Consider the following 13,526-nt stretch of genomic DNA (forward strand, 5'->3'; position numbering starts at 1 on the left):
GATGGAAGCATTAGCAGAAAACCTGAGAGCATCTTATCACATCATCACTGGCTCGCTCTGGAGAGTCACACCCCTTATGTCAACAATACAGTCTGGGACAGGTGTGTGACTCGGGCCTGTGCTCACTCTGAGCAGCCTTGAGCCTCAGGTTCACGTACTAGTTCATATGTGTGGACTTTCCAGAGTCCCCGATGCATGCAGAGTCGCAGAGTACATTTTTTCACTCCTTTGTACCATTCACATTCAAGTCTCATAATGTCCTCTGCCATTTTACCACCCTGGAAAACTCTTATCCATCTTTCTGGACTTGTTACACTCATCAGTTCTTCTGGAAACACTGCTCTTGTATCATGACTGCTAACCCTATGCCAACTATTAGTTTCTAAGTCATTTCTATTCTAACACCCACCATATCTGAATTCAAGGAACAGCAATTATTTTTGCAAATAGATAACATGACTATAAAATGCAACTGGGAGATAATTTATAAGAATGTCTAAGAAAAAATGGGGAAGTTAGAGTAATACCATGAGTTACATTTTGGGTGTAAAAATATTATAAAGTCACAACAATGAAGTCAGCGAGGAAGAAGCCAGAACAAACCAGCAGATAAATTTAAGAGAAGCTTCCCCAGAGGCAGATCCTAAAGTGTGTAAAAGTGAAATATTTGCTAAAGGTCACAGCACAAACTAATGAGAAAGGAATGTACTATGCAATAAAGATATTAGAATAATTGGCTAGCTGTTTGGAAAAATAAATCAATTTAGTGCCTGACTTCCTACTTTACACCAAAATAATATTCAGAGAAATTGTTAAAAATTAAGCCATAATAAGTTATGAGCAAATAGAGGTAAAATGTATTTGATCACCAGATAGATAATGAACATGTAAGTAATGAAGGAACTGCACCTTTACTATCATTGTAATAGGTAGTACTGATTGAACCCTGACTGTGGGTCAGGGATGTATAAAGTGCTTTACACACTTTGCTCAAAACCATAATATGATGCAGACTCTTGATGGCTCTGTTTTCAAAACATGGAAGCTGAGGGACAGGAAGCCTGAGTAAGGTCACACATGGCCAAGAAGAGGCAGAATCAGAGCGTGAACTTGGGTGGCCTGATTCTAGAACCTGTGCTCTTAGATTTTTACCACCTAAAATGTATGTAATGGAAGTAAAATCAGAGGGGAAAAGACAAACCAGTAAAAGGAAAAATGAAAAGAAAACAAACAAATGGGCAAAGATATAAAACTCTGAAATAGAAGAAATGCAAATGAATAATAAACTTGAAAAAAAATTGAGATTCTATAATCAGTTACACAGACCTAAAACATATACACACTGAAGCCCTCTTTATAAAATATAAAATCCATACAGCCTTATTTTCCTTTACAAATACTCATAGTTAAAACTAGTGAGATCTTGGGGAAGCATCCACTAGGCATTGCCAACTGCTTTCCCGAAATAACACACCAATTCACACTCCCCACAAGTGGTGAAAGAATAGAAAGCTTTAAAAGTATTTATAGTTTTTGACCTAGAAATTCTACTTCCAGGAATGCATTCTAAGGGCAATTTTGGAAATGCAGACAAAGTTTTAATCAGAGACGTTTGCTTAAAATTTTTTTATTAGCATAAAAAAATGTTTGGAATAATCTAAGTGCCCAATGATAAGAAAATGGTTACATAAATCAAAGTAAATCTATGAGATACTATAATGTCATCCAGGAGTCAACAAAGCATGGCTGTGGGCTGAGTGCAGCCTCCTGTCTGTTTATTTTTTCCTGCTGTTGTCAATAAAGCTTTATTGGAATAAGGCCATGTTCTTCATCTGCGTATCATCTGTGGTTGTTTTCATGATGCAAGGCTAGAGTTGAGCAATTACTGCAAAGACTGTGTAGCCTGCAAAGCCTAAAACATTTATTACCTGGCACTTGACAGAAAAAGTTTGCTGATACCTGTTGTAGCTAGTTCTGATTATAGAGCATATATGTTTATAAGGACTTTTTAATGACAAAGTCAAATGTGAATTTTTAAATCTCAAATGAATAAGAAACAAATGATATTTCTGACATTAAGGCAATAGTTACTTACTGATAATGACACTGATAACAATAAAGGTATGGTACAAAAACAATGCCTTGGTATATCACAATAGTCAATTTTAAAATGACCAGGCTTCTATATGATTTTATACTCATTTAAATATAAATATCTTTTCTTTTTGGTAAATTCTTTCCTAGTACTAGTAATGTTTGCAGAATGCATTGTATCTTTTTGTCTCTACACAATCTGTGCTGCACAAACATTAATCCATGATAATTTATGAAACTTGAGTCCTAAAGGCAAGCAAGGCTCCGGCCAATGATGATGTCATCTGTTATCTACATTACCCTTAAAGGGCAACTTGTCTCCCCTGCTGACTTCTTGATCCAATGACCATACTTTTTCATAGCACGTCAACATCTGGAATTATCCAATTGACCTATTGGGTAACCCTTGCCTGGAAAATCAGGTCGGTGCACTACTCAATCTGTCTTCAGGATCTTAAAAAATTGCAAAGATGGGTATAGAGCTTCTGGAACTACTCCCTTTGAAAACAAACAGTGCCTTCTAGTGAATACATCACCAGGAAGGAGATGACAGCACAGAAATCTGTGTTCACGTCTCTGTTGTTTTTGTCTGGTTCAGAAATCATTAGCACCTGATGGTGCTTTCAAAGCTGTCCCAATGGGGAAAGCAATTCCCAGGCCAGGCTTCTGTCAGAGAGGAGATGACCTATGGAGACAATAACTCGAAGCAAAGAGACTTGCAAATGTTCATTGTTCCCACGGGCCTTTACATAAGCAATTGAGTGAGTTTCATAGCAAAAATTATATAATAACAGAACTTCCAACAAGGATAATTAATGACTTTTTTAAAAAATTTAGAGACCATAGGACCAGATCCAAGAGTATAGTGATCAAGGTCTAGAGCTTCTATTAAAGTTTCAAGAGGTACACAGATTATTTTCAATTGCTTCCAATGGCTAAAATAAGAAGTGGAAAATCAAAATTGGCTGTGAATTCAAGTACTACTTCTGGTACAAAAGGTAGCTATCATGGTTGGAAATAGATGTTACATTATATTTATGTAGGCCATTGCTGTGTCTCAGACATGATTCTTTCTTTAAATGCAATATAGACAATACTGAGTATTTAGTTTATGTTGTTATTATGGTTTGCTTGCTTATTTAATTTTTAAAAATAAGCCTGCAATCTAGACTTCCTTCCTTCCTCTCTTTAAATAGATGTGCATATTTAATATGTTACAAATCCTCTTGCATGCATGGTGAATACAGGGCATGATAAGTACTCATCTCAGTTCTTAGGAAATGCAAAGTCCAAAATAAAAGATAAGTCACAGAGAAGGACAATGAGGACCATAAGTGAAAGCTTGCTGTATAAACACAGCAAAAAGAGAGGTGAGGAAAATGCCACACAGGTGAGACAGTGGTTCTGGAGGATAAAGGAGGAATTATTCGGGTCAACTGCATGATGGAGGTCATCCAAGGTCAAGGAATCCAGGTGGAGAAGAGGAGACACATGGATAGATTTGGTTCTGTGACAACTGTGACAGGGAGAGGAAGGGAAGCCCAGAAAGGCAGAAACCTAATCACAAAAGTTCTACATGCCAAGATGTACCCTCCAGTGAGTAGAAAAGTTTTTCTAACATTTTAGAAGCATCCACTAGTCAGTGGGGTAGAAAAGAGATTTGAAAGTCCAGAGGAAAAAGAATGATGGACAGTAGGCTACCATAGCAGTGGCCAGGGGAAGACATGGAAAGGACCATGGACGGACAGAGCAGAGAAACAGAAATGAGAGGTGGTTAGAACGACTGTCCAATCGAAAATATAGTAATAGTGACATACGTAATCTGAAGTTAACATTCATGATATGTTCTATTTAACCCAATATATCAACAATATTAGCATTTTCACCTATAGTCAATATAAATTTTTTTATGAGATAGTTTACATTCTTTTTTGGTATTGCCTTTGAAATCTAGTTTGCATTTTAAATTGACAGCTCATATCAATTTGGCTAACCACATTTTGAGGGCTCCACACTACCTGCATCTGGGACAGTGCAGGTTGAGAAGGTAGAATCTGCAAGACTTAATTGCCAACTGGTATAGTAACAATAACAGAACAATAGCTGTAATTTATGAGTACTAAATATTAAATATGAGGCAAGGGTAATAACTAAAATGTATTATATGTCCACTGTAATTGAAAAACTTTTTAAAAATTTATAGAACTATGCTAGAAAGAAATATAGGTTGATAATTATCTCTACCTGTTGACATTATGGTTATGCCTTCTCCTTTCCTGTCTCTGTGACTACTTTATTTTCTAATTTTGTATAATGAGTATAGATCTCTTTTGCAAAAAACCAACCATAGTTTTCATTTTCTCAAAGCTGTGGAGGGTGGCAGTGATGGACAATAGCTGAAGGGAGACAGAAGGTCAAAGGAGGGTTTTGTCTGGAGTGGCAGAGATGTGCTCCTGTTGATAACTGAGGGGTAGAGAAGGAAAGGCCGAAGACATGGAGAGAAGGGGTCATTGTTGGAGCAGAGGCTTAGAGGAAGGCAGAGAGAATGGAATCTAGGATCAGAAGAACAACTCCAAGGACTGCCATGGCCTGGAACAGGGACTCTTCTTCCATTAAGAACAAAGATGCACGTGTGTGTGAACATTTATAGGAAAGCATTAGCAGGGCCATAGAGGATGGGGTGGCCATGTGATAGTTTATCTTCCTGGACTCAAGCAGTGCTGCCTCTGTACCTCTGCTTGTGTAGAACTGCTCCCCCCTACCTACTCTTCACTCACCTCCAGACCCATTCAGACCTACCTATGTGTGGGGACTCTGCAGTGTCCTTGTCTCCAGAGATCCCTGCCTTCTCTAGTTGATTAGGTCCCAGAACCCTCTGAGGAGCCTGTCAAAAATACAGGCTCTGCAGATCCCCTACCTGGAGTGTCTACTTCTATAGTCTGGACTAGAATAGCTCTGTGGTCCAAAGTGTTTAACTTTGATGTGCACATGAATGGCCCAGGGAGCTTATGAAAAAATCAGATTCTGACTCAGTGGCCTAGGATGGGTTTAGAGGTCCTACATTCCTACCAGTTTTCCAGGTGATGCCAATGCTGCTAATCCTGAGGCCACACTGAGAAGCAATGGGTTAGAGTGGGGAAGCTGTGTGTGTTCATGTATTTTCCCTACAATTTCAATGCAACCCAGCTAAGAAGAGTTCATTGGTGGTCACTCAGGAACTACCACTCACTACTCTTCTGGCTGTTAGCATCTGCTCTCCTGGTTTATGGCAACCATTTATCTATGTATATGCTAGGCTAGTGTCTTTCCACCAAACTACAGATCAAAAAACTACAGATATTTAATTCCACTTTGCATCCCTCCATCCAGCGGAGTTCTGCAGAACCAACACTCAAGCCATATGTAGTAATTAAAGGAAATGAATGACGTTACTGCTTTAATACTGACATATCGTACAGAAAGTGATTCCAAAGTGCTGCTGCAATCAATGCAGAATGAAAAGGAAGAATAATTATGGTTTCCGAGATTTCATTCCCATGTTAACACACACAGCTCCCATCAAGTGTGACAGCACACACATTGAAATCGGGCGGGCCTCTCTCGAGACACGTGCCCCTGCTGATCTGCCATATTTATGATTCATCTGGCCTAGGATTTGTTTTAATTACCTGGTGTCTTGTTTCTTTCTGCCCACACCTGATTTTAGGATGCTGAGGTCAGATGCTCTTTTTCAAGTTCCCTGCACCAAACTGGACCCTGTTTTGAACACCTGAAATGTATAAAATCTAAGGTTAACATGGATTTTATGTTATCCTTTGGGGCAGGAAAATATAAAACCTGAGCTCCAGGAACGGCCTATTTCCTGTTTTATTGGCCATAAAGGTTTCTTAGGGGAGCAGGTGGCACCAACAGAGACACAGACTTGACTACCTCCTAGCAAGTCTCTGCTCCATGACAACCAGCTTCCCGCTCCACACGGAACCGTATTGCACACCTGCACAGAGACCCTACCTTGGGGCTTGGACCCATTCTAAGAGGGCAATTCAGTGATTTTTACTAAATGGACCTACTTGTGGGTCTGTCACTGTAGTCCTAGTTCAGAGCAGTTATATCACCCCAATAAGACCATTCATGCCCCTTTACAGTTAATTTCTGTTTCCTCCCCAGCCCCAGGTAACTGTTAATCTTTTTTTCTGTTTTTCTATATTTGTGCTTTTTTGGACATTTCATATGAGTGGGATCATACTGTATTTGGTCTTTTCTGCCTGACTTCTTTCACTGAGGATAATGCTTTCAAGGTTCATCCATAGTGTAAGATGTGTCAGTATTTTATCTGACTAACAGAGTATTTCATCGTATGGAAACATGTTTTTTCATCCCTTTACTAGCCAATGAATATTTTAGTTATTTCCAGATTTTGACTATTATCTTATGAACATACATGTTTTTGTGTGGTCATATTTTTATTTCTCTTGAGTGGATACCTAGGAACAGCATTTCTGGGCTACATGGAAAAGTTAAGAAACTACCAAACTTTTGTCCACAGTGCTGAACCATTTTACATTTCCATCAGCAACGTGGGAGAGTTCCCATTTCTCTGCATCCTGAACAATGATTGTTTCCTACTTCTTACTATCACCATCCTCATGGGTGTGAAGTAGTATCTTACTGTTACTTAAATTTGCATTTTCCTAATGATTAATGCTATTAAGCATCTTTTTGGGTGTTTAGTGCCCATTCGCATGTCTTCTTGGTGAACTATTTCAATTGGGTTGCTTTATTCTTATATAAAATGGTCTTAGTGCTTCTTTCTCCAAAGTGATCTCACTATGCATCTGATGACAATGAAAAATTCTGGAAGAGCAGCCACTCTGCAAATGGAAAAGGACTTAATAATACTCATAGTCGAACAGAGCAATGAGTACATCTTTAGGAAATTCAAGCTTCATTTTATAGTGTGCAATCAAAATGCTTGCTAACCTGAAAGTTTTCCATTAATTAACTTGAATTTCAATTGGCATAGTTCTTTCTTTTTCTTTACTTTCTTTGCCATTCCTCCCCCTTTCCCAAATTTGTCAGCACTGCTGTAAACCGACACCTCATGGCAGGTTATTATGGCATTGGGAGCAGATGGTGAAGTTTCCCATAAAACAGAAAGGGCAATAGACCTGCCTGAAGTGAGGTAAGTAAACACGTGAATGGTGAGAACTGAAATGGAGTGTTAAGTACAAATTAAAAATAGAAAGCATGACTACTAACCTTGTTTTGGAAAAAAATATCTTTTTAGAATATGGCTAATGAAAAGCACACATAAGCCCCCAAATAATTTTTATTTCCCTTGGAACAGGGCCTACACCATTATTGGGGACAATAGGTAAAACATTTACCAATATAAAAATAGAGTAGAAGAGATTGTCTGATAATTTAGTCACAATCCCAAATTTTATAGGAGAATGCCTTTTGCTTTGCTCTGTCTTTATGAAAATAAAAAAAAATTACTGTTCACATGAATCGAATAGGATATAATTATTCTTTTCCAGTTCTCTTTCCATGTACGGCCACACCTGTTAAAAGGAAGCCAGAGGATGGCCACTTCTTCTTCAGTGGGCAGAGAGTATGTGGAATAATCTCCATCGTCACCTGTCATGCAGGTTACAGCACTGGACTGAGCCAGAACTCCTGGTCTTTTTGTTGCTATTGCTGTGGCTTTGTTCACCTCTTGTTTGTTTATCTGATTTAATATCCACATTTAAAAAAATAAGATGTTTAGATTTACTCTTGCTTCCATTTCCTCTTCACAAAATAGAATAAAAAGGGACATGTGAACTCTTCTCTTTGTGATGGAAGGAAATCATTTTTTCAATCTTTAGGGCCATGTGCTGTTTTTGTGCAGAGCTTCAAAGTGGCTCCCCTGTGTGGATGCTCTTAGTGCCTCACAATGACTCTGACGCAAAAGAAAAGGCAGGAGGAAGCATGCATGTCAGATTTGCTCACAGTTGTGTCTCCAGTGTGGAGCGGTGTCTGGTACACTGTCAGAAATCCATAAATATTTATTGACTGTATGACTGATACAGGAAGATAGATTTTTCTTGAAAAATTTAAATAAGTTAGTTCTTATTTGGAAAGACATTGTTTAATGTTTAAAAATAAACTGTTGTGTTCAGGGTAGGGGGAGAACAATACATCCCAAATTTGAAACATATAATAAAAGACATTGAAAGTCTATTCATTGTTATCAATCTCTGTGCTCTGACTCAGGGCCCTTCATGTTGCGAGATGACTGTGCCTTAGACAGAAATTCTGCAAATGTCTTTCCTATCACATCTCCCCTCCAACTTCCAGCCTCACATCTACATACGTAGCACAGAGTTCAGCAAGGAGAGGAGATGCATGGGGGACAAGCAACAGACAAACTGCAATTTTTCTGCTCTCCTAGATTTATGTGCCTTCTCCCAAAATCTGTTCCCTGCTGCAAAGTGATTATTGGTACTCACAGTAAAAGATAATTTTAAAAGTTTATAGAATTACATAATGATCTATACTAATTGTGTAAATTATTCATTGATGACAATATGCCCAGTAGTCTGCTAAATTAGATTTTCTAAGGTTCTGGTTATCTATTCAGCTACTAATATGCATCTAATATTCATGCACAGAAGATCAATATTTAATTGTGTTGAGTGGGAAGAAATCATGACTAATTCAAATTCTAAAAAAGAAAATAACTTTTATAAAATGTCAATTTGGCCTTGAATTCATATCAAACCAAGACTTTTCTTTTGTATCTGGCAAGGCTCCCTAATTGTTTAACTAGGCTAATGTTAAGAATGAGCATGTAATTGGTATCAGAGAGAAAAAGATTTGAAAAACATCATGAAAGGGTGATAGGAACTGGTCTGGGGTGTTAGGGCTGCTGTTTCAATCACCAGCTTGGATGGTCAGGCACAGGCTTTACTGAACAAGTACACAGGCCACGTGTGAACAGCAAGGAGTTATTAATAAGGCCTCACCTTTGTGGGCCTTCCAGTGTACAATATGCTTTCATATACATTATCTCACTTAACAATACATACCTCACGGTGTAATTGAGGGTTGTTAGAAAACTGAGACTTGGCTTAACTTGCTAAGTACCATGAGTATAAGGAGGAAGCAAAGCCTGAAACTTTGTTTTATTTGCCTCTAAATGTTACAGACTTTTGAGATGTATCTTTTGGTTCACAGGTGAAAGAGTTCTTAAGAAAAGGCTTCAGAGTAAGCAATTAGTATAATTAGCCATGCTGTGGGAAACATTTATGTTAGATAAATAATCACATGTCTAAGGGGCACAGATGAAGAAACATTTCTTACAGATGCTTTACTTCATGAAAAGTCCTGAGCTGTTTAACAGAATATTTTGAGACCAAAGTCTGAGAAAGACAGAATGAGATCCAATATTCTCATGTCCCAAGACTCAATGTGCCTCACTCCAATTCCTTTTTTCATCTCTGGGTATTACTTTCCTCTAGTAACATGGTAATGGAAAGTGACCAGTGGACACCCAGGAAAAAGGGATGAATCATTTACCCTGAACCTCAAACATGGTAGAAAGGCCTTGAAATCCCATAGTTTGGCTTATTTATTTTTGCCTTATTGGAGGCAGACTTCTTGATTCCATTCCTTGCCTCATCACTTTCACCTATAAGAACCCCATGAACTGAGAGGCCACAGAACGAGCTAACTTTCGTGGATAGACGTTGTCTTCAACATGACCTAGAAGGTCCAGTTCTAGCCAGTTGCTATAGATTTTCCCCTGTGACAGTCAACAAAGAGAGTGAGGCTTTCCAGCACAGGCCGGAAACAACTGGAAGACAGTCAGGTTGACTGTATCACCTGAGATGGAGTTCAATGTTTCATACAGCTTGAAATGCAAGGTAAAGTCACCTGCACCATTTTCAGGTAAGAGGATGGAGGGTCCATCCTTGAGCCATGCAGCACTGAGCTGACAGTGGGGCAAAGCAGGAGGCCTACATAATTTTTTCAAACAGCCCTAACCTGGAATCCCAGCCCTCCCATTTACTGTGTGATTGATTAATTAACCTGAGCTCCATCCCAGAAGGTAGTTGGGAAGGCCAAATGGGAAAGTGCTTTGTGCAGTGGCTGTCACATTCTCAATAAGCACTGGGTCCTTTCCTTTCTCTATAAGAACCAGAAGTGGAATAAAACTTTGAGTATAGTACCTTTGGAAAGGAGAGGGGAGAAGGGAAAGGAAAGGAAGTAGAAGTAGTTGCTATGACATGGACGTTGGTATTTCAGAGACCTAATGTTTATATACGTAATGCAAGCATTTGGAATAAAATCTAGAGGTCTTAGCAAGGCCAGCAGAAGCACGTGGTCTGGTCCCTGATACTTGTCTTACTTCATCTCCTACCATTTGCCCTCACGGTCTGAGCCCCCTGTCTTCCCCTTGGAAGAGGTATTCCTTAGAACAGCAAGTTCAAACACGTCTCTGTCTGGAAAACTCCACTCTCACTTATACACATGGCTTCTGTCTCGCTGAATCTACATCTGACCTCTGATCCCAGAGTCACCTTCTCAGAAGCACTTCCCTGATCTCCCACTTAAAACAGAAGCCCCTGACCCTACTGGCAGTGTCTTCCTTCTCTCTCTGTTTCTGGGTTTTCAGTGTATTTATAACAACCTGGTATTATATATTTACATTATAATACTTTTATATTATATATTTATGTGTTCATTTGTTCATTACCTGTTTTCATGCCCCTGTTCTCAACATTACCCTAATATCCTAAGACCGAAAAAGAACACTATTTTGTTCAATTCTATATCTTTGACCCTCAAACAATGCTGTGTACATAATAGACACTCAATTTATATTTGCTGAATGAATGGACAAATGCCCACTTCTTTATTTCAGACTCAAAGCTGAGAAAAAGTAGACACTTCATTAAGATTAAACCACACAGTATAATGACATATAAGTGAATTCCATACATGTAATGCATATTATAGCTCTTTCATGAAGTCACAAATTGTAATATAAGGGAATACAGTGCCTTTTAACTGGCCATGGGATCCTGGCACAAAATTAACATTGTGTTTCCATGTTGAAGGCCTTCCTGTGTGGTCACCAGCTTCTATGTTATCAGCTCACAAAAGTCGGCACCTTTTTCCTTTGAGTCACTTCCTATGAGCTGCACACTTGATTACGGTAATTAAAGAAAACGTCTTCCTATGTGAAATAAGGTGTGAAAGAACAATAAAAAAAGTAAAATGGTGAGAACATTTCTCTGAGCAAAAGCAATTTCCCCTTTGAAAGAGCTCACATATTATGATCCCTGCGGAGGAATCTATTTTCAGTCTATTACTTCTTCATGATGGAGAACAGACTCATCTCAAGGAACTAAAATACCAGGATAAATTGTAATGAATGACCTCAACTTTTAGTCCTTGATGATCAGAGACCCTGAGATACAATGTCACTAAAATAAAATCAGAACACTAACCTCCAGGGGGCCAATGAGGTTCTTTGGGAATAAGACTCTACTCCTCCCCCTTTATTGTGCTATATTAGCAGCATAACATATAAATATATTTCCCAAGGTTCCTAATTGAGTCCTGGGTAGAACTCAGCTTATGAGATCCTGAGAATCCTACATTTGGAAACTTATGTAGTTTCTAAGTGGATCTTTATACTCAGAATTATGTTCAATTATTCAATACATATTTTGAATTTTTATGAGCATCATGCTCCATGCTATACATTTTAATTACAGCGTTCTGATTTTTGAGAGCCTATTGCATACAAAGCACTGTGTTAAGTACAACTGGAGAAACAAAGTCATGGTCTCATACTTCTAAGGGTGCCCAACATCTGTGGTCTGGGCCACCAGAGAATCTGCCATCTAGACAGGGATAAAGGACAAGTGGGCGAGAAAACCCAGTGAATGCCCCAGTTAGAAGAAGGACTAGAAAAATAGGGAAAAAGAAAGGTGTTACCTCAGGCTGTGTTGATAAAGAGGTTTATCTTGGTCATCATCCCACCTGCGGGTGGAGGGAAAGAAATTCTTTTTACCTTTTGACCCTACTAGGCTCATATTAGCATAAAGCCATAAGTGGCCCTAGCTATCATCTCTGGCTGTTTTTCATATCTGACCACATCTTACTTCTGGCATACAGATAAATGATGCCATTTAACAGTAGACACACGTGTAATAAATTCATTTTATAAGGTTTGTATGGAAAGAGTTAATGGTCCATATACTCTCTACTTTCATGGCACATCAATGAAAGAAGCGTCTACAAATGAGATGCATTGCTGAACCGAAAGGAGCCAATCTTTGTACTTAGTTACACTGACATTTTGATCTTCACAGAGGGATTAAACTTAAAAGTACCTTAGGATATAGTGATACTGAAAAGCATGATTCCATCCCCATTTCTTTGGAAGAAAAAAAGAATAGGGGAACATAGGTTGCACTTGGTATCTTGGTGATAGACAAGGAATATAAAATTTGATTTCCTAGCAAGTAGTCACCATTTCAATGTAAGGGAAAATCCTATGATAACTAGGGTAATTTTATCATTTGTCACCTGTCTTAATCCATTCTGGGTCACTATCCCCAATATACTCTAGGCTATGTGGCTTAAACAACAAATATTTATTTCTCACAGTTCTAGGTGCTGGAAAGTCCAAGGTCAAAGCACCAGTATCTGGTAAGAACCCACTTCTGAGTTCATAGAGGGATATCTTCTCACTGTGTGTCCTCACATGGTAGAATAAAAACAGAATAGCTTTCTGAAACCTTTTTTATAAGGGCACTAATAATCACATTCATAGGGGTTCAACCCTCATGTTCTAATCAGCTCCTAAAGGCCTCACCCCCTAACCCCATCACATTAGTGGTTAAGATTTCAACGCATGAATTTGGGGGACACATAAACATGAAGTTCATGACATCATCCAAACCTGGGGAACACTATTAATCATTGCATCTGAATAACAGGCTTAAATCTTGACTGTTCCAGCAACCCAGCCACTCAAATAATAGGAAGATGGAATTCAACTTTCTATAACATGAGGAAGCAAAAGGAGCATCAAATATACCCTGTCTTTGCCTCTTGGGAGCAAAATTATAAACATATTATCTAGCCCAGCCAATCAATGCTGTGACCTGTATTTGACCCTGACTAAAAAAAATAAATGGAGGCAGAAAGTCAGAAAATGTTCACTATCATAAGGGATTTCAGTGGCATAGCAGTAAATGTCCAGAGGCAGTGGAGTGCAGCAGAGCAGTAGCCTATATTTGGGGCAGGGGCAGGGGGCAGAAAAGCACCAGCGGCAGCAATAATAAAGGCCAGTCGGTGAACAGTGATGTCCTGAAGTCCACTGGGGATATCTTTGGAGGCACCTTTCTTTCCTCAGTTTCTGCTTGACC

The sequence above is a fragment of the Phyllostomus hastatus genome, unplaced genomic scaffold (genome assembly GCF_019186645.2).
Source record: "Phyllostomus hastatus isolate PE091 unplaced genomic scaffold, TTU_PhHast_1.1 phas_contig_210, whole genome shotgun sequence".
NCBI classification, from domain to species: domain Eukaryota; kingdom Metazoa; phylum Chordata; class Mammalia; order Chiroptera; family Phyllostomidae; genus Phyllostomus; species Phyllostomus hastatus.